Source organism: Amblyraja radiata, chromosome 24, assembly GCF_010909765.2.
Source record: "Amblyraja radiata isolate CabotCenter1 chromosome 24, sAmbRad1.1.pri, whole genome shotgun sequence".
NCBI classification, from domain to species: domain Eukaryota; kingdom Metazoa; phylum Chordata; class Chondrichthyes; order Rajiformes; family Rajidae; genus Amblyraja; species Amblyraja radiata.
The window spans coordinates 22,422,009-22,442,607 of NC_045979.1; the positions used below are offsets into that span (position 1 = coordinate 22,422,009).

Consider the following 20,599-nt stretch of genomic DNA (forward strand, 5'->3'; position numbering starts at 1 on the left):
AGGACCCAAGCAGTCGTTCCAGGTGCGACAAAGGTTCACCTGTATCTCCTCCAACCTCATCTACTGCATCCGCTGCTCTAGATGTCAGCTGATTTACATCGGGGAGACTAAGCGTAGGTTGGGCGATCGTTTCGCCGAACACCTCCGCTCAGTCCGCAATAACCAACCTGACCTCCCGGTGGCTCAGCACTTCAACTCCCTCTCCCATTCCCAATCCGACCTCTCTGTCCTGGGTCTCCTCCATTGCCAGAGTGAGCAACAGCGGAAATTGGAGGAACAGCACCTCATATTCCGTCTGGGGACCTTGCGACCGGATGGCATTAACATTGAATTCTCCCAATTTTGCTAGTCCTTGCTGTCTCCTCCCCTTGCTCAACCCACTGTCTGTCTCCTCCCACCCTCCCTTCCGCCCGCCCTCGGGCTCCTCCTCCTCCCCTTTTCCTTCCTTCTCCCCCCCACCCCCCATCAGTCTGAGGAAGGGTTTCGGCCCGAAACGTCGCCTATTTCCTTCGCTCCATAGATGCTGCTGCACCCGCTGAGTTTCTCCACCAATTTTGTGTACCTCCTATCACCTACCAGGCTTTGTCCCACCCTTACCTCTCCTCCAGCTTTCTCTCCCTCCCCCACTATAATCAGTCTGAAGAAGGGTCCCGACCCAAACGTTGGCTATCCATGTTCTCCAGATGTGCTGCCAGACCCGTGGAGTTAATCCAGCACTATTTGTCTTCTGTTAGCAGAACTAGCAGGCTTGAGTTGTAGGGAGAGGCTGGATGTGCTCGGACCTTTTACTTTACAGCTAGGGTTGACCTTTCAGAGGTGTACAAAATCACGAGGGGCATTGATAAAGTGAATACACGGTATTTTTCCGCCAGTGCAGAGCGTTCTGAACCAGAGGGTACAGGCTGAGGGGGTAGATTTAAGAGGGCCATCAGGGGCAACCTTTTCACTCAAACGGTGTTAAAGTTCATTTCATAAAACAGACAACTCACAATAAATTAGGTAAATCCAACACAAGCTTTACTGATCATTTAGCCGGCGAGAGTGCTAGGAGATACAAAGTCAAGCATACAGCAGATACCTAACTCCTCCTAGGCCATCACTCTAATGAATGAAGACATACAGCATCTTTTCTATAGTATTTCGGAAACATAGTCACATGTTCATACAGAGTTGCAGCAATGACTTCTAACATATCAATCACAGCTCTACCCATTCAAAGCATGCTTGTCACTAATACAATACTTCTCATGCTATGGTTATATTGATCGCAAACTTTAGTTACAAAACCCCCAAATAACAGGAAGTTAGTCAAAGGTCTATCATCTGCAGTACCTTCTTAAACAATGTAAGGATCCTTATCAATTGCCTACAGACCAATGTTTCAGAAAGTTTATCCTCTCTCTCAGAACCTTTTCAGGAAGTACATCACCGCTCACCATTGTCAATATCTATACAGCTCGGCATTTAACACAATCATCCCCTCCAAACTGGTTACCAAACTCGCAGAACTGGGTCTCTGCGCATCCCTCTGCAACTGGATCCTCGACTTCCTCTTCCACAGACTACAGTCTGTTCGTATTGGTGGAAATGTGTCAGCCTCGATAACAATCAGCACGGGAGCACCTCAAGGCTGCGTGCTCAGCCCCCTGCTGTACTCACTCTATACCCATGACTGCGTAGCGAACCACAGTGCGAACTCCATCATCAAGTTCGCTGACGACACCACTATTGTGGGGCGTATCACTGATGGGGATGAGTCAGAATACAGAAGAGAGATCGAGCAACTGTCCATTTGGTGCCAGCGCAATAACCTGACCCTCAACACCAGCAAAACCAAGGAACTGATTGTGGACTTTGGAAGGAGTAGGAGGGGGACCCACAGCCCCATTTATATCAGCGGGTCGATGGTTGAAAGGGTCAAGAGCTTCAAATTCCTGGGCGTGCACATCTCTGAAGATCTTTCCTGGTCCGAGAACACTAACGCAATTATCAAAAAAGCTCATCAGTGCCTCTACTTCCTGAGAAGATTACGGAGAGTCGGATTGTCAAGGAAGACTCTCTCTAACTTCTACAGGTGCACAGTCGAGAGCATACTGACCGGTTGCATCGTGGCTTGTTTCGGCAATTTGAGCACCCTGGAGAGGAAAAGACTACAAAAAGTAGTAAACACTGCCCAGTCCATCATCGGCTCTGACCTTCCTTCCATCGAGGGGATTTATTGTAGTCGCTGCCTCAAAAAGGCTGGCAGTATCATCAAAGACCCACACCATCCTGGCCACACACTCATCTCCCTGCTACCTTCAGGTAGAAGGTACAGGAGCCTGAAGACTGCAACAACCAGGTTCAGGAATAGCTACTTCCCCACAGCCATCAGGCTATTAAACCTGGCTCGGACAAAACTCTGATTATTAATAACCACTTTCTGTTATTTGCACTTTACCAGTTTATTTATTCATGTGTGTATATATTTATATCATGGTATATGTACACATTTATCTGTTTTGTAGTAAATGCCTACTATTTTCTGTGTGCTTAAGCAAAGCAAGAATTTCATTGTCCTATACAGGGACACATGACAATAAACTCACTTGAACTTGAACTTTTGCTTGGGCACAACAGGAAGCAGCTTGAATGACAGTTTGAAAGCTGGCCTCCAATTTCCTGATTCCCACATTTCTACAGCCCCAAATTTCAAAGCTTTCATTTACTCAGAACTCAAAACCCAAAGAAGTCAAATTAATCTTTACTTAATAAAATACATAAAATATTCAATTATTAACTAGGATATTATCATTGGTAGTCCATATCTGGAACGAGCTGCTATAAAAGGATGTAATAGAAGTGATATAATTATGACAGATATGAATAAAGGGTTTAGAGGGATATGGGCCAAATACAGACATGGGTCTGAAGAAGGGTCTTGAGGTGTAAGTTATGGAAAAAGGCAGGACAATGGGATCGAGAGGGAAAGATAGATCAGCCATAATTGAACGATAGAGTAGACTTGATGGACCGAATGGTATAATTCTGATCCTATGATTACAAACATGAAAGAAAAAGTGTGAAAATGCATACCGCCAGGTTCAAGAACAGTTTCTTTCCAGCTGTTATCAGGCAACTAAATTGTACTCTCCTCAGTTAGAGTGCAGTTTTGACCTCCCATCTACCTCATTGGAGACCATTGAACTATCTTTTAATTGGACTTTATCGGAGTTCTATATTATATCTTTGCACTCAATGTTGTAACCTTATCCACTGTGCACTGGGGAAGGTCTAGTTTAGTTTATTATTGTCACATGTGCAGGAATACAGTGAAAAGCTTTATGTTGCATGTTATCCAGTCAAAGATTACGATCATGCCATCCACAATACAGATAAAGGGTACACATTGAGTGGAAGATAATGTCCAATTAAAGATGGCTTTATTGTATTCATGTATTTTCTTCTCTTTGACTGGCTAACGCACAAACAAACGTTTTTCACTGTACTTTAGTACACATGACAATAATAAACTAAACTAATTATTGGGCAAGTTAACATCAGACATGTGCAAGCAGTTAAAGACCATTTGATCAAGGTTCAGAACCAGTAAAGAGTCATAGAGTCACAGTGTGGAAACAGGCCCTTCGGCTCAACTTGCCAACAATGTCCCAGCTACACTAGTCACACTTGCCTGCACTTGGTCCATAGGAAGGTGGCCCTGAAGGTAAGATCAGCCTGAATCATATTGAAGGGCAGAGCTAGCAGGAGTCTGGGTGAAATGAGCAGGTAGTCACCGTTGAATGGGTTGTGAAAGCGGCTGTTCATGGGCTAGATCTTCATCTTCCACGGAATGTAGGTGAGGCTGCAGAGGGAGAGAAGTGGTGACTCGCTGGTTTAGTCCCATGGACGCTGCGTGTCTCATTGGAGGTGGGACGGATGGGACTGGGACTGGATTATCCCGAGTTCAGAGTGAACTGGGATATTAGATTGCACACTGTGAGTGGCAGCGTTCCCCATGTAAGGGGTAATATTCGGAGGAGTAGTGGCAAGTAGCAATCAGGATGAACTGTGGACCAATAAGGGGATAACGGTGTGAATGTAATGGCGGTGTGCAGTGGGTTGTTTGGGATGGGGGTGTATGGGGTGCGGTTTGGGTAAGGGGTGGCGATGATAGGGTGGTGGAGTGGGGGTAATGATGGAATGGTGGGGTATCGGGTGGTGTTTGTGGTGGGGTGTTTGGGACTGGGGATGGTGTAGGGGTGATGGTGTTTGGGGTGGGGGGGTATTTGGGGGTGAGGTGTATGGAGAATCGTTGATCACAGGTACTCACAGAGAATCATTGACCGACAGGAAACCCTCTTCTGGCCACCGTGTGAGTTGCAACAGCCGGTGCCACCAGGTAACGTCCTTTTCATCGTCTTCACAGTGAGGAAGGTGGGTGTGGGTGTCAGAAGTCACTCATCACGGCCCCAGGACGTCACTGCAGGAGTTCCTCAGGACAGTGTCCTGGGTCCAACCATCTTCAGCTGCTTCATCAATGCCCTTCCTTCCATCCCAAGGTCAGAAGTGGAGATGTTCACCCAAACAACATTCAGGCATGGGCTGATGTGGCAAGTAACATTTGCACCACACGAGTACCAGGCGATGACAATCTCCAACAAGAGAGAGTCTGAACCCCTGACATTCCAATCGTCCAGAAATTCCCACCAACATCCTGGGGCCACGACTGATCAGAAACTGCAGTGGACCAGATACATAACCACCATGGCAATAGGAGCAGGTTCAAGGTTAGGTCTCCTGTGGGGAGTGACTCACCTTCTGACACCCCAAGGCTTTTCTCTCATCTACAGGGCACAGGCCAGGCATGTGATGGGACAAAGTGTGCAGGAAAGAACTCCAGATGCTGGTTTAAATCGAAGGTAGACACAAAATTCTGGAGTAACTCAGCGGGACATGCAGCATCTCTGGAGAGAAGGAATGGGTCTGAAGAAGGATCTCGACCCAAAATGGCACCTATTCCTCCTCTCCAGAGATGCTGCCTGTCCCGCTGAGTTACTCCAGAATTTTGCATCTACCGTGTGATGGGACACTCTCCACTTGTCTGGGTGAGTGGATCCAACAGCTGTTGAGAAGCGCAACACCATCCAGGATAAAACAGCCACTTGATCGGCTCTCCATGTGTCATGGTGAACACTCACTCCACCTTAAACATCGCTCCATCCACCCGCCTATTAAACATTCTCTCCCTCCATCTGCCCGAAGCAGTCACTCCCTCCCTCCACTGCTGCACAGTGGCAACACTATGCACCATCTATAAAATACACTGGATACTCACCAAGGCTACTGCAATAGAAATTTCCAATCCCACCACCTCTACCAGCAAGGAGGAGAAGGGCAGCAGAGAAACACCACCGCCTGCAGGTTCCCCTCTAAGCCCCACACCACCCCGACTGGGAAATATATCACCAGTCCTTTATGGCCACTCTGTCTTAATTCTTACAACTCCCTTGCTAAAAGCAACGTGGGAATATCGTCACCACGATTACAGTGATTCAAGACAGCTCAACCCCGCCTTCTCAAAGGCAACTGGGGATGGGCAACAAATCTGGGCTTAACAGTGACCCCCACATCCTGTAAAATGAAGAAAGAAGAAATCCTCCTTAAATCTCTAAACCGCTCCAGCACCTTCACCTCACCTATCTCTGTAAGCTTCTCCAGTCCCTACATCTCTTCCCATCTCTGTGACACCCTCCCAGAACACCTCCCCCTACCTCTGTTACCTCCACTACATGTGTAATGAGAATGCATTAGAAAAGGCCTTTGAGGGATTTTATTATTTAAAAAAATAGATTTAATCAGTAAAAATCTGAATGAACAGGAAATGTAAAGAGTGGCAGGTCAGGCAGCATCTGTGGGGAGAGGTACACAAAAATGCTGGAGAAACTCAGCGGGTGCAGCAGCATCTATGGAGCGAAGGAAATAGGCAATGTTTCGGGCCAAAACCCTTCTTCAGACCCTTCTGTGGGGAGAGATTCAGATGGAATGACTGGGACCTGGTAAAATAAATCTGTATCTGTAAGACACCCCTGCCAAGGAGAAGGATTTTATACAATATACACCTCTCATAATTTTGTAAACTTCTCAAATGAATTTAAAAAAAAAATGAAGTTTAAAGATTGTTAAGGGTTTGGACAGTCTAGAGGCAGAAACCCTCCGATGTTTCCGATGTTGGGGAGTCCAGAACCAGGGGCCACAGTTTAAGAATAAGGAGTAAGCCATTTAGAACGGAGACGAGGAAACACTTCTTCTCACAGAGAGTGGTGAGTGTGGAATTCTCTGCCTCAGAGGGCGGTGGAGGCAGGTTCTCTGTATACTTTCAAGAGAGAGCTAGATAGGGCTCTTAAAGATAGCGGAGTCAGGGGATATGGGAAGAAGGCAGGAACGGGGTACAGATTGGGGATGATCAGCCATGATCACATTGAATGGCGGTGCTGGTTCGAAGGGCCGAATGGCCTGCTCTTGCACCTATTGTCTAAACTAATTTGGCGGGTTGAGACGAGGGTTGATTTCCAAAACGAGCTTTATTAGCGAAATGACAAAAACAACGGTACAATGCAACACAGTCAATACAACGGTCCAACCACAACGGTGGTCGAAAATGACTGAAGGGGCATCGCCCCGAAAGCCCACACAACCCCTCCCCACAGTCACACGACCGAAGCACCCGACCGCAGGGTTCGATTACCCGCGGGCACCAGCAGGTGCCGCTACACTAATCTAAATAATAAAACAACTGTTTGTTGTTTTTCAGAACACACAATCCATCCCAAACATTTCAATGGGAGTGCTGAACTTTGGCCAGGTTTAGCCTTGAGCAGTGGGAAACTGTTCTGTCTCGATGGATTCCACCGTAACAGCACTAGGATGGCTCTAACTAGCAGAAGCAATGCAGGAGATGCCAATAACAACACTGGAAGTTGGAGCTAATGAAATAAGTGCTGACAGAGGTGGAAGGCATGATATGTGTGGAAGAGTACAAAGAATTTTAAGTGCGTTTCAAAGTCATAACCATATAACCATATAACCATATAACAATTACAGCACGGAAACAGGCCATCTCGACCCTTCTAGTCCGTGCCGAACACATAATCTCCCCTAGTCCCATATACCTGCGCTCAGACCATAACCCTCCATTCCTTTCCCATCCATATAACTATCCAATTTATTTTTAAATGATAAAAACGAACCTGCCTCCACCACCTTCACTGGAAGCTCATTCCACACAGCTACCACTCTCTGAGTAAAGAAGTTCCCCCTCATGTTACCCCTAAACTTCAGTCCCTTAATTCTCAAGTCATGTCCCCTTGTTTGAATCTTCCCTACTCTCAGTGGGAAAAGCTTTTCCACGTCAACTCTGTCTATCCCTCTCATCATTTTAAAAACCTCTATCAAGTCCCCCCTTAACCTTCTGCGCTCCAAAGAATAAAGCCCTAACTTGTTCAACCTTTCTCTGTAACTTAGTTGCTGAAACCCAGGCAACATTCTAGTAAATCTCCTCTGTACTCTCTCTATTTTGTTGACCTTTGTTGACTTCAAACATTAATAAAAGATTGATTAGAATTAAAGATTAATAGGAGAAAGGTAGAATTCTCAGATTACAATTAATTTAATGTTCAAATATTCTTCACAAATACTTTGTACAGATATACAGTGCATTCAGAAAGTATTCAGACCCCTTCTCTTTTTCCACATTTTGATACATTACAGCCTTATTCTAAAATGGATTCAATTCTTTTTTTTATCATCAATCTACACACAATACTATAATAAAAAAAGCAAAAACAAGCGTTTAGAAATGTTTGCAAAGTAATTAAAAAGAAATAACTGAAATATCACATTGACATAAGTATTCAGACCCTTTACTCAGTACTTTGTTGAGGCACCTTTGGCAGCAATTACAGCCTCAAGTTTTCTTGGATATGATGCTACAAGCTTGGCACACCTGTATTTGGATAATTTTTCCCATTCTTCTCTGCAGGTCCTCTCAAGCTCTGTCAGGTTGGATGGGGAGCATCGATGCACAGCTATTTTCAGGTCCCTCCAGAGATGTTCAATCGGGTTCAAGTCCAGGCTCTGGCTGGGCCACTCAAGGACATTCACATTCTTGTCAGTAAGTCATTCCTGCATTGTCTTGGCTGTGTGCTTAGGGTTGTTGTCCTGTTGGAAGGTGATCCTCCACCCCAGTCTGAGGTCCAGAACGCTCTGGAGCAGGTTTTCATCAAGGTTTTCTCTGTACTTTGCTCTGTTCATCTTTTCCCCGATCCTGACTAGTCTCCCAGTTCCTGCCGCTGAAAAACATCCCTACAGCATGATGCTGCCACCACCATGCTTCACCGTAGGTATGGTATTGGCCAGGTGATGAGTTCCTGGGTTCCTCCATATGTGACGCTTGGCATTCAGGTCAAATAGTTTGGTTTCATCAGACCAGAACACCAGAGAAAACAACCCTTTTAGCAAACTACAAGTGGGCTGTCATGTGCCTTTTACTGAGGAGTGGCTTCCGTCTGGCCACTCTACCATAAAGGCCTGATTGGTGGTGTGCCACAGATATAGTTGTCCTTCCGGAAGGTTCTCCCATCTATACAGAGGAAATCTGCAGTTCTGTCAGAGTGATCATCAGGTTCTTGGTCACCTCCCTGACCAAGGCCCTTCTCCCCCGATTGCTCAGTTTGGCTGGGCGGCCAGCTCTATTAAGAGTCCTGGTGGTTCCAAAGTTCTTCCATTTAAGAATGACGGAGGCCACTGTGCTCTTCGGGACCTGTAATGCTGCAAAAATTGTTTTATACCCTTCCCCAGATCTACCCTTCCCTCGATACAATCCTGTCTCAGATGTCTACAAACAATTCCTTTGTCTTCATGGCTTAGTTTTTACTCTGACATGCACTATCCACTGTGGGACCTTATATAGACAGTGTGTGCCTTTCCAAATCATGTCCAATCAATTTAATTTACCACTGGTTGACTCCAATCAAGTTGTAGAAACATCTCAAGGATAATCAATGGAAACAGGATGTACCTAAGCTCAATTTTGAGTGTCATAGTAAAGGGTCTGAATACTTATGTAAACGTGATATTTCAGTTATTTCTTTGTAATTACTTTGCAAAAATTTCTAAAATGTGGGGAACAGCCTAACCATAAACAATCTAATTGACAACAGTATTGTGTCTTCAATAAAGCCAACATATTTTTTGTTTCAGAATAGTTATTTGCACATCCACTGGAGGGGCTGTGGGAACATCAGAGGATATACGGTCAGTAACACAGAGCACAGCGTTGATACGATTACAAACCACAGTCAGGGACAGAGAGTCTGGGAGACTGGAGGGAACGGAACTGGATGTGGGGTCACCACAGGTCACTGCAGAACCCCTGGTGTTGAACATGGTTCCTCCTCACCGGGTCAGTGGGAAAAGGACAGAGGTTCCAGTGGAAGGGATACTCACCCCCATCATCCTCCCTCTGCACTGGAGATAGAAACATAGAAAATGGGTGCAGGAGGAGGCCATTCAGCCCTTCGAGCCAGCACCGCCATTCATTGTGATCATGGCTGATCGTCCCCAATCAATAACCTGTGCCTTCTCCCCATATTCCTTGACTCCACTAGCCCCTAGAGCTCTATCTAACTCTCTCTTAAATCCATCCAGTGACTTGGCCTCCACTCCCCTCTTTGGCAGGGAATTCCATAAATTCACAGCTCTCTGGGTGAAAACGTTTTTTCTCACCTCAGTCTTAAATTATCTCCCCTTTATTCTAAGACTGTGGCCCCTGGTTCTGGACTCGCCCAACATTGGGACAATTTTTCCTGCATCTAGCTTGTCCAGTCCTTTTATAATGTTATATGTTTCTATAAGAAACCCCCTCATCCTTCTAAACTCCAGTGAATCCAAGTTTAGTCTTTTCAATCTTTCCTCATAGTCCCACCATCCCAGGGATCAATCTCGTGAACCGACGCTGCACTGCTTCAATCACAAGGATGTCCTTCCTCAAATTAGGAGACCAAAACTATACACAATACTCCAGATGTGGTCTCATCAGAGCGCTATACAACTGCAGAAGAACCTCTTTACTCCTATACTGAAATCCTTTTGTTATGAAGGCCAACATTCCATTATGCTTTCTTCACTGCCTGCTGTACCTGCACGCCAACTTTCAGTGACCGGTGTACAAGGACACCCAGGTCTCACTGTACCTCCCCCTTACCTAACCTAACCCCATTGAGATAATAATCTGCCCCCTTGTTTTGCCAAAGTGGATAACCTCATATTTACCTATATTATACTGCATCTGCCACGCATCTGCCCACTCACTCAACCTGTCCAGGTCACCCTGCAACCTCCTAACATCCTCTTCACAGTTCCCACTACCACCCAGCTTTGTGTCATCCGCAAACTTGCTAGTGTTGCTCCTAATTCCCTCTTCCAAGTCATTAATATATATGGTAAACAGATGCGGCCCCAACACCGAGCATTGCGGCACTCCACTCGCCACTGCCTGCCATTCTGAAAAGGACCCGTTTACTCCTACTCTTTGCTTCCGGTCTGCCAACCAATTTTCTATCCATGCCAACACCCTACCCCTAATATCATGTGCTCTAATTTTAGTCACCAGTCTCCCGTGCGGGACCTTATCAAAGGCTTTCTGAAAGTCTAGATACACTACTTCCACCTCCAGTCTAAATTCCATTTGGAATATTTTGGAGGACCAAGAAACCAAGAACCCCTTCATCCATTTTACTTGTCACATCCTCACAAAATTCCAGAAGATTAGTCAAGCATGATTTCCCTTTCATAAATCCATGTTGACTTGGACTAATCCTTTTACTGCTATCCAAATGCCCCATTATTACCTCTTTAATAACTGACTCCAGCATCTTTCCCACCACCGAAGTCAGGCTAACTGGTCTGTAATTCCCCATTTTCTCTCTCGCTCCTTTCTTGAAAAGTGAGATAACATTAGCTATCCTCCAATCCACAGGAACTGATCCTGAATCTATTGAACATTGGAAAATGATCACCAATGTGTCCACTATTTCTAGAGCCACCTCCCTGAGGACCCTGGGATGCAGACCATCAGGTCCAGGGGATTTCTCATCCTTCAGTCCCATTAGCCTACCCAATACAATTTCTCGCCTAATTAAAATTTCTTTCAGTTCCTCTACCCCCTTAGATCCTCTGTCCTCCAGTACATCTGGGAGATTGTTTGTGTCTTCCTTAGTGATGGGCATCGTTTCCCAGTAACTGGGCACGTGCAGAGGCACTCGCTGTAAAACGGAGGCAGCAGGTGTCTGTGAGCTGGGGTCTCTCACAGAGGGTGTCTGAACTGGAGTCTCTCTCTCAGAGGGTGTCTGAGCTGGAGTCTCTCATGGGGTGTGTGAGTTGGTCTATCATGGGGTATCTGTGAGCTGGGGTCAACTCAGGGGATGTCTGTGAGCTGGAGTCAACTCTCATGGGGTATCTGTGAGCTGGGGTCAACTCAGGGGATGTCTGTGAGCTGGAGTTAACTCTGTCAGGGGGTGTCTGTGAGCTGCGACCATCCAATCGGATCCTTTCTTCATCATGCCTATAGGACAGAGCAGAGGTGAGATCAGTGAGTGCCCATTGATAGATATTTCCCAGTGTTCCCAATCCAACCCCTCTTCCCACACAAAGCAGCACCTTGATACCCATTGACCCTGACGGTCCCTGTCCCACCCGGCCCATGCACCGCCAGATTTCACCCTTGCGAGTCTGTCCATTCAGAAACGCAAACGTGAAACACAGCCCTTCCCCAACCTCACAAATGGCCTTTGTGGGGACAGTGTACTCCAGTAACGGTGTGTGGGGACAGTGTACTCCAGTAACAGGGTGTATGGGGACAGTGTACTCCAGTAACGGTGTGTGTGGACAGTGTACCCCAGTAACAGGGTGTATGGGGACAGTGTACTCCAGTAACAGGGTGTGTGTGGACAGTGTACCCCAGTAACAGGGTGTATGGGGACAGTGTATCTCAGGAACAGGGTGTGCTTGGAATGAATGAAGTTGCAGAGAATTAAATCTTGCCTGGTCAATCACAAAACTGAGCTCCCAACCATCAAAGGGATCTACAGGGGGCACTGCGTTAGGAAGGCATCTCATATGATCAAGATCCACACTCATTTCATTGCTACCATCAAGATGAAGGTACAACAGTCTGAGAACTGTGTGATAGCTTCCAGGAACAGCTTCTTCCCATCCACCGCCTGAATCTTGAACCACTCTGCACAACCCTAACGCAACATTTTTTATTATACCTTAATTTGTTGAGTTGTTGCATTTAATGTGCCTGTAAAGCTGAAGCAAATCCGAATTTCATTGTTCCAATCCTGGACAATTAAACATTGGAATCTCGAATGGGGACAGTGTAACTGGGTGCGTGGCAGACAGTGTACCCCAGTAACTGGGGGTGTGTGGAGACAGTTTACCCCAGTAAATGGGTCTCTATCCTGGGATACTCCTGGTGAGGATGTGGGGATGATTTATCATGTTACTGCTCTGCCATCTCCCACTCTGGGCTGCCAGTTTGATCTCCAGCAATCCTCTGCTGAGGACCATTCTGCTACTTACTGTTGCTGTTCGTCGGTATTCTTGATGATTGTTTCTGGTTTCATCAACACTGTGGAGAGAGAATACAGGTGACGAGGCGCTGTTCAGAGACCTGCTCCCTGGAACCCTCACCCCTCTGAACCTCCTTTCTATTCTACAATCCCCTCACAGCTGCCACACCACTGACCCCCATCACCTCCTCCTCCAGCCCCTCCCACATCCCTCTAACCATTCCCCTTTTCTCCCCATTGCCTTCTATACTCACCACAGCCCCCGCTTCTCACACATCCCCTTCATCTCCCCCATCCTCTTGACCACACTCTCTCCCAGCTCCTCCCCCCCTTGCTATTCTCTCCCCTGGTGACTGACCCCACACTCCCCTGATCGGTGCAGACACTCACGGGTACAGAATGAAGCACGACTGTTTGGATCTTCTCGCCACCAGTCGACCCAGCTGGCACGCAGCTCGGCCCACGTCAGGTGTGCTGCACTCAGCCTGCAGTCGTAAGCGAAGAAGACTCCAATAATCAGAACCAGAACCACAATGACGATCAGCATTATCACCCACGGCAATCCTGTGGCAGGTGAGGAGAAAAGACTCAGTGACTCCAAACCCATTGTCTCTCCCAGTGACACGGGGTGGACAGATCCACTCCCCCCCCACTCCAGTATCATGCCCCCACTGCCACTCCCATCTCTTCCCACTAAACCCCAAACCAGTGCCTGCCATCCTGTTTCCTCTCCCTGTACAGCCAGTCCTGTTGGGCAGGTCCCAGTGGCCAGAACTACATCAGCAACAGGTCGCACGGCCACAGTAGCTCAACCATCTCCCATCTGCCCCACGCCCTCACCCCACCTTATACTCCAACCCATCCCCTCCCATTTCACTGCCACCTATATTGACATTTCTTTGTCTCTCTGGTCTGGTGAAGAGTTCCTCATGTGAAACGTGAACTGTGTCTCTTTCCACGGATGCTTCGTGCTTTTGGGAAACTGCAGTGTTTTTTTATTTTCACTCCCCTCCTTTTCCTCCTCCACCCTCCATCTTCCTCAATTGCCTCAAATCTCCCCATACATCACTTCCCTCCAATCCCTCAATCCTCTTTCACCCTCCATCCAGAGCAATTCCCCTCTATCCTCTCCAATACCCCACTATCCTCTCCATTCACCCCTCACTTTACCCCCTCCACATATTACCCCAGTCTCTGAGAGAGAACAGTTGTTTTATTTTTTAAAGGAAATTCCATGATTACACTAGGACAGTATACAATACAATTGTACACATACAGGTACACAGAATTGTATTCAAACAGTATACAATCAACAAACTTCAAGTTACAACAACCTAATCTCAACACACTTGAGCCAGTGCAGTGTCCACTGTTCCCAGGCAGCCTCCAAGGGGCCAGTAGATGCTACACATTCCCTCTCAATGTCACCCAGATATGGACATAACTTCTGAAGAGGAACTGGTAGTCAGGGTGGAACTTTGTTTACCCACAGCTGCACCTGTGAATTGCTATCTGGGCTGGGCCCAGGAGCAGACCAACGAGGAAGTCTCCTAACAGACCCACCAACTCCCCGAGGCCCACACTGGGTGCCAAAAGATCAGGAGCACTGTCTGAAGTGCAACCAGAACTTGAGGATCAAACCTTCCAATATGCAAACAGAGGCTGCAAACTCTCACATGCCATGTACATGTGAAACTGATTTTTTTCAGGCCTTGGAAGCAACAGTAACTATGAATCGCCTCACTCTACATCCTGCCTCAGGCAGACTTCAATCACACTATGGAAGAATTGGGCGCCACAATCATAAGCGCAACCGAGCGTATACAATGCCTTTCATTATAAATGTGACGTGTTGCATTTCGGAAACATAATTGTCATACATTTTCCAGAGTCTAACCAGGATAAGACCTACACAGGGCTCTGGGGAGAGTTGTAGAGCAGTGACATCTAGAAGTGCAGGTTAATACGTAGTTCTGTGAAAGTGGCATCACAGGTAGGCAGGGTGGTCAAGAAGGCTTTCGGCACACTGGCTTCATTAGTCAAGTATCAAATATAGAAGTTAGAAGGTATAGAAAAGAAATGCAGATGCTGGTTTAAATCAAAGGCAGAAAAAAAATGCAGGAGTAACTCAGCGAGACAGGCATGATGCTCTCTGGAGAGAAGAAATAAGTGATGTTTCGGCTTGAGATCCTTCAACATAATTTCAGGGGAGTGGGTGGTACAGAGATAATATGTAGTCAGAGACAGTAAGACTGGTAGGAGAACTGGGAAGGGGGAGGAGGTGGAGAGAGAGGGAAAGCAAGGGCTACTTGAAGTTAGAGAAGTCAATGTTCATACCGCTGGGGTGTAAGCTGCCCAAGCGAAATATGAGGTGCTGTTCCTCCAATTTGCATTGGGCCTCACTCTGACAATGGAGGAGGCGCAGGACAGAAAATTCAGTGTTGAAATGGGAGGGGTAGTTAAAGTATTGAGAAACTGGGAGATCAGGAAGGTTTAGGCGGACTAAGCAGAGGTGTTCAGCGAAATGATCGCCGAGCCTGCGCTTGGTCTCGCCGATACCAGGAGTCCACACCTGGAGCAGCGGATGCAGTAGATGAGGTTGGAGGCGTTGCAAGTGAACCTCTGCCTCACAGTAGAGTCCCTGTTTTCTCTGCACTAGCTGCCCCTCCAACTATCTTTGTATCATCTGAAAGCCTGGCCACAAAGCCATCAACTCCCTCACCCGACCCACTATCCATATTTGACTTTGAGTATAGTTTATTGTCACATGTGCTGAGGTACAGTGAAAAGCTTTTGTTGCATGCTAACAAGTCAATAGAAAGACAATACGATTATAATCAAAACATTCACCGTGTACAGATACATGCTAAGCGAATACTGAATTATGTTTAGTACAAGGAAAAGCCAGTGAAGTGCAATCGCTGACCATTGATCCCCACACACTTACACTATCATACACATACGTGACCACCGGGTGGCGCTGCCGCGGCTGCCTCACAAACAGTCTGTCTCGCCCTTTTCCTTCTTTGTTGTCTTTAGTAAGTATTAAATGTATGTTGTCGTGTCCTTTAGCTTTGTTTTATGTGGGGGGGGGTTGGGGGAAACAGTTTTTAATCTCTCACCTCGACGGAGATGCGATTTTTTTTCGTATCGTACCTCTGCCCGTACTGAGGCCTAATATTGAGGCGCTGGCGGCCTCTAGCTGGGGATCGACTTTGGGAGCTCCAACTGTGGGAGCCTGCAGGACTTAACATCGTGGAACTGGCAGACCCTCTAGCTGGGGATTGACCTCGGAGCTCCATCCGCAGGAGCCTGCAGACTTTAACATCGGTAGGGACTGACTTCGGGAGCTCCTGGCTGCAGGAGCTCCGACCGCCCTGATCGAAGGAGCTTCGACCACCCCGACGAGAGGGCTTCGATCGCCGGCAGCGGGAACTTCAATCGCCCCGACTGGGGATGGTTCGACTGCCCCGACCGCAGGAGAATAAAGAGTGAAGATGATTAGATTTTATTGGCTTCCATTACAGTGAGGAATGTGGGAATCTGCTGTGGTGGATGTTTATGGTAACTTTTATGTAGTTGCATGTCTTGTTGCTTTATTTAGTATGAATGAATGGTAAATCGAGATTCACTGTACCTTAATTGTTACACGACAATAAAATACCTTTGAACACACTAGAGACAATTTACAATTATACCAAGCCAATTGGCCAACAAACCTGTACGTCTTTGTAGTGTGGGAGGAAAGGGAATACCCCGGATGAAACTCACGCAGGTCACAGGGAGAACGTACAAAGGAGCTCTGCTCCTTCTTCAAAAGGTGCAAAATACCCCATGCATGCACCTCCAGAATGATCAGGATGCAAGTCCCTCAGCACTTCCTCTCTTGGAATATCAGCCACAGCAGCAGATCCTCGGTGGCTCATCCCTGTCGTGATTCCAAGTTGAGCACTTCCCTGTGAAGTCCCTTATCTCTGACTCCTGCCCTTGCTTGATCCATTCCCATACTCCTGACACAAGAGACGAATGTGAGACTTGCCCACAAGAATGAGTCGCAGAGCCAGTGATAATCCAGCAGCCAGTTGTAAAAGTGCGACTGTGCACATTGGGTTGAACACTGCCCACACCAGATGGTGGACCGACCACATCACTGGCCACATGTAGCCCACCGAGATGCAGGAATTACATGCCTGTGAAATGTGCAGGCAATCGATCCGGGACCACCAGGTGGGGTCATGATGGAGATTTTACCAGATGTCCACCAAGTCATAGGAATCAACCAGTGTACTCCTGCCCTCAAGATCACCATAGCCACCTCTTTGCTAGTTTCATTACATCTTGGTCCTCAGGGATGGGAGATAAACAGTGATCTTCCCACAGGAAATACAAACTCAAGGGGGGGGGGGGGGGTGTCTACATAATTCACTTCTGTTCCTCTTTGAGTGGGGTGGCTATCTTATTGGCTCCACTTTTCCAGCTGGAGACCTTGGAAGTCCAATGTCTTCTGCCAGGCAGTTTGCTTCAGATCATCGTGTGCTTGTGCATGCTTTTGCACTTTGTGAACATTTTTGCCCCCAGGACCTGCATAATACGTGCTCTGATTTTGAGAGGAATTATATCTCTTGAGCTCCATTAACTGTGGTATTGTCTGAAGTGGTGGCTTTCAGTTCTATCCTCGAGGACGGGGAACCATTCGAGTCTCCACTGTGGCCAAGCATCAGTGAAGAAGTTGAATGTACTAATTGGCTGCTTTGACTTGATAATCACTTGGAGAAAATCTTCATTCCGACTCCAGCTTCCTCACCAGGAGGTCTGGACAAGGGGCTCTCAGAGCAGTAACCCCTGTAAAGTTTACTGGCATATGTCGTCTGCATTTTGATGGTCGCCATAGAACATAGAACAATACAGCTCAAGAACATGCCCTTTGGCCCACAATGTCTGGCACTTAATCCATATATCTACATTCCCTGCATATCCAGATGCCTCTCCAAAAGTCTCTTATAGTATATATTTCTATCAGGTCTCTTCACAATCTCCTGTGTTCCAGAGAAAACAATCCAAATCTGTCCAAACTCTCCTTGTAGTTTACACCCCTTAATATAGGCATTATTCTGGTAAACCTCCTATGCAAACTTTCCAAAGCCATCACATCCTTCCTGTAATGCGGCATCCAAAACAGCATGCAACACTCCAAATGTGGCTTAAACAGAAGCCTATAAAGCAGCATAATGGCATGTTGACTCTCATACTCAATGCCCAGAATTATGAAACCAGGCACACAGTATGCATTCTTAACCACTACATTTACTTGTGTTGCAAGTTTCAGGAAGTTATGGACATGGACTCAAGTTCTCTCTGTTGTTGAGGATCATGCCATTAATTGTATATTTACCGTTACATTTGACCTTCCAAAGTGCAACACCTCACATTTGCTTGGATTAAACTCCTTCTGCCATTTCTCCACCCATTTCTCTTGTTGACCTCTATCTCGCTGTATACATTGACTGCCTTTTTCACAGTCCATGACCCCAGCAATCCTGGTGTCATCTTCAAACTTACAAGCCAACCTGTCTACGTTTACATCCAAGTTATTTATATGTATAACAAACAACAGACGTTCGAGCACAGATCCCTGTGGAACTACAGTGGTCACAAACCTTCAGCCTGAATATTGTCCTTCCACCACAAGCCATTGTCTTCTATCCGTAAACCAGTTCTAAATCCATAGAAACAAGTCACTGTTAATCCTGAGCATCTTAATCCTCTGGATCATCCTAGCATCAGCCTATCAAATTCCTTCCTAAATCCATGTACAAAGCTATTCTGACTGTCCCTAATTCATCTATTCTCTACCAAATGGGAGTAAATTCTATCCTGAAGTAATATCTCCAATATCTTCCATACATCTGATGGGAGGCTCACCCGCTTATAATTCCCTGGATTCTCTCTATTTCCATTGAATGCCGCAAGAGCACCAATCTTGCTCTCAACTACAGCAAGGCCAAGGAGATGAAACCTGACCTGCAAAGTTTCCTATCCATGTTCTCCAGAGATGCTGCGTGACCCATTGAGATCCTTCAGCACTTTGTGCTACTTTTTGTAAACCAGTATCTGCAGTTCTTTGTTTCTGTACGAGATGGTTGTTGACTTTAGGAGGGAAAAGCCAAGGATCAACAAACCTGTTTTCATCAATGGGATGGCAATGGAAAGTGTCACAGCTTGATGTTCCTGGTCCCAACAAATCGATGAAATCATAAAAATAAACTCTCTGGGTACGAAGGAATATCTGCTTCTTTCTAAAACCCAATTCCCCCTTTGACACTCACCAGATGTGATCTGTTTACAGACGTCTTTCAGCTGGATATGTGCCGTGCCTGTACTGCCCGGGTTGCTGGCCTCACACATGTACTCAACGTTCTTGACCTCTGCTGTAGGATGAACCTCTATCGTCGCTCCGTGTCCCCGGAGGTGATGGGTGCTGTCGTTTCCCTGAGCTTCTCCTCCCTTCCACCACCTGAAGCTGGTGGGGTCGCCAGAGGTCACGGAGCAGGTCAGGGTGAAGTTGCAGATGCCGGTGTGCTGAAACGAGATCTGTGTTCCTGACACAGGCTCTGGGGTTGGGACAAAGAAATTAAAGATGAGTAAAAGACCCAGTTGTGGACATCTCAACAACCAACAATCTGCCCCCAACAGATGCAAGTGAACTTTAAGCCGTTCCCAATTATTTCCACCCACCAGTTTAACTCTCCCCATCTCCTTCAGTTCAGACAGTTGTCGCTGGAGGAAGTCCACATGTGTGCTGCGCCCCCTTCCCAACCACTGTCCGCACTCATCCACAAACTCTCCACTGTGTCCTGTTTATGCCTCTGTATCACTGGAATTCTCTCTGGTTCCATATTATTTTGTCAATTAGTAAAATAGAAATAAAAGCAGGAGAAGGCAATGCGGCTCCTTGTTTTTCCTGCCATATTCAATAAGATCACGGCTGGTCTTTTCCTTCAGCACCAGTTTCCTGCACTTTCCATCCATTTCCATCACACACACAAACCCAAGGATCCGTCTTGAATGTGCTCAGTAACTGAGCCCCCACAAGGTTCAGTCCCTCTGGATGGGATATTCTCCATCTCTGTCCTGAATGGTCACGTGGGTTTTCTCCGTGTGCTCCCGTTTCCCCCCACACCCCAAAGAAGTTGATACAAAAAGCTGGAATTACACAGCGGGTCAGACAGCATCTCTGGAGAAATGGAATAGGTAACGTTTCGGGTCAAGCCCCTTCTGATTAACATGGGTCTGAAGAATAGTATCGACTCGAACCGTCACCTTTTCTTTTCTCCAGAGATGCTGCTTCACCCGACGAGTTACTCCAGCTTTTTGTGTCTATCTTCAGCTTAAACCAGCATCTGTAGTTCCTTCTTACACAGGTTTGTAGGTTAATTGGCTTTGGTAAAATTGTAAATTGTCCCTAATGCCTAGGATAATGCTTGTGTGTACGAGGTGAATGCTGGTTGGTGTGGACTCGATGGGCCGAAAGGCCTGGTTTAGCACTGTATCTCTAAAGTCTAGAAAACCCTGACTCTCAGATGGTGGCTCCTGGTCCCAGACACCGCAGCAGGGGAAATCCCCCTCACCACACCCACCCTGCTGAGTCCTGGAAGGAAGTTTCAGTGAGATCACCTCATGTTTCCCTTAATTCCAGAGTCTGCTTCATCCTCCCATGAGACAAACCCGCTAGTCACGGGAATCGATCTGGTGTTTCCTTGCTGCACTTCCTCTGACACCATTAGATCCTTTCCCAGGGTGGAGGGGGTACAAGACCTGTCCACAATATTCCACATTTGGTGTCACCAGCACTCTGCTAATGAATTGCTGGCTGTATCTGTGGGATAACTTTCACTGATTCCTGTGCAAGGAAACCCTGATTCTTCTGAACAACAACATATTTCAGTCTGTCAGCATTTAATAATGATTCTGCTTTTATATTATCC

General features: G+C 46.7%; 1 protein-coding gene and 1 long non-coding RNA gene across 2 annotated transcripts in view; both read left to right on the top strand.

The window, feature by feature from the left end:
- LOC116986867 (SLAM family member 5-like) overlaps positions 1-20,599 on the top strand; it is a 361,696-nt gene that overhangs the window by 269,968 nt on the left and 71,129 nt on the right. The gene's annotated exons all lie outside the window — the stretch shown is intronic.
- Positions 5,801-6,132, top strand: LOC116986870. The gene is made up of 2 exons (XR_004415591.1): positions 5,801-5,903; positions 6,014-6,132. It is a non-coding gene; the product is annotated as an uncharacterized LOC116986870 (long non-coding RNA).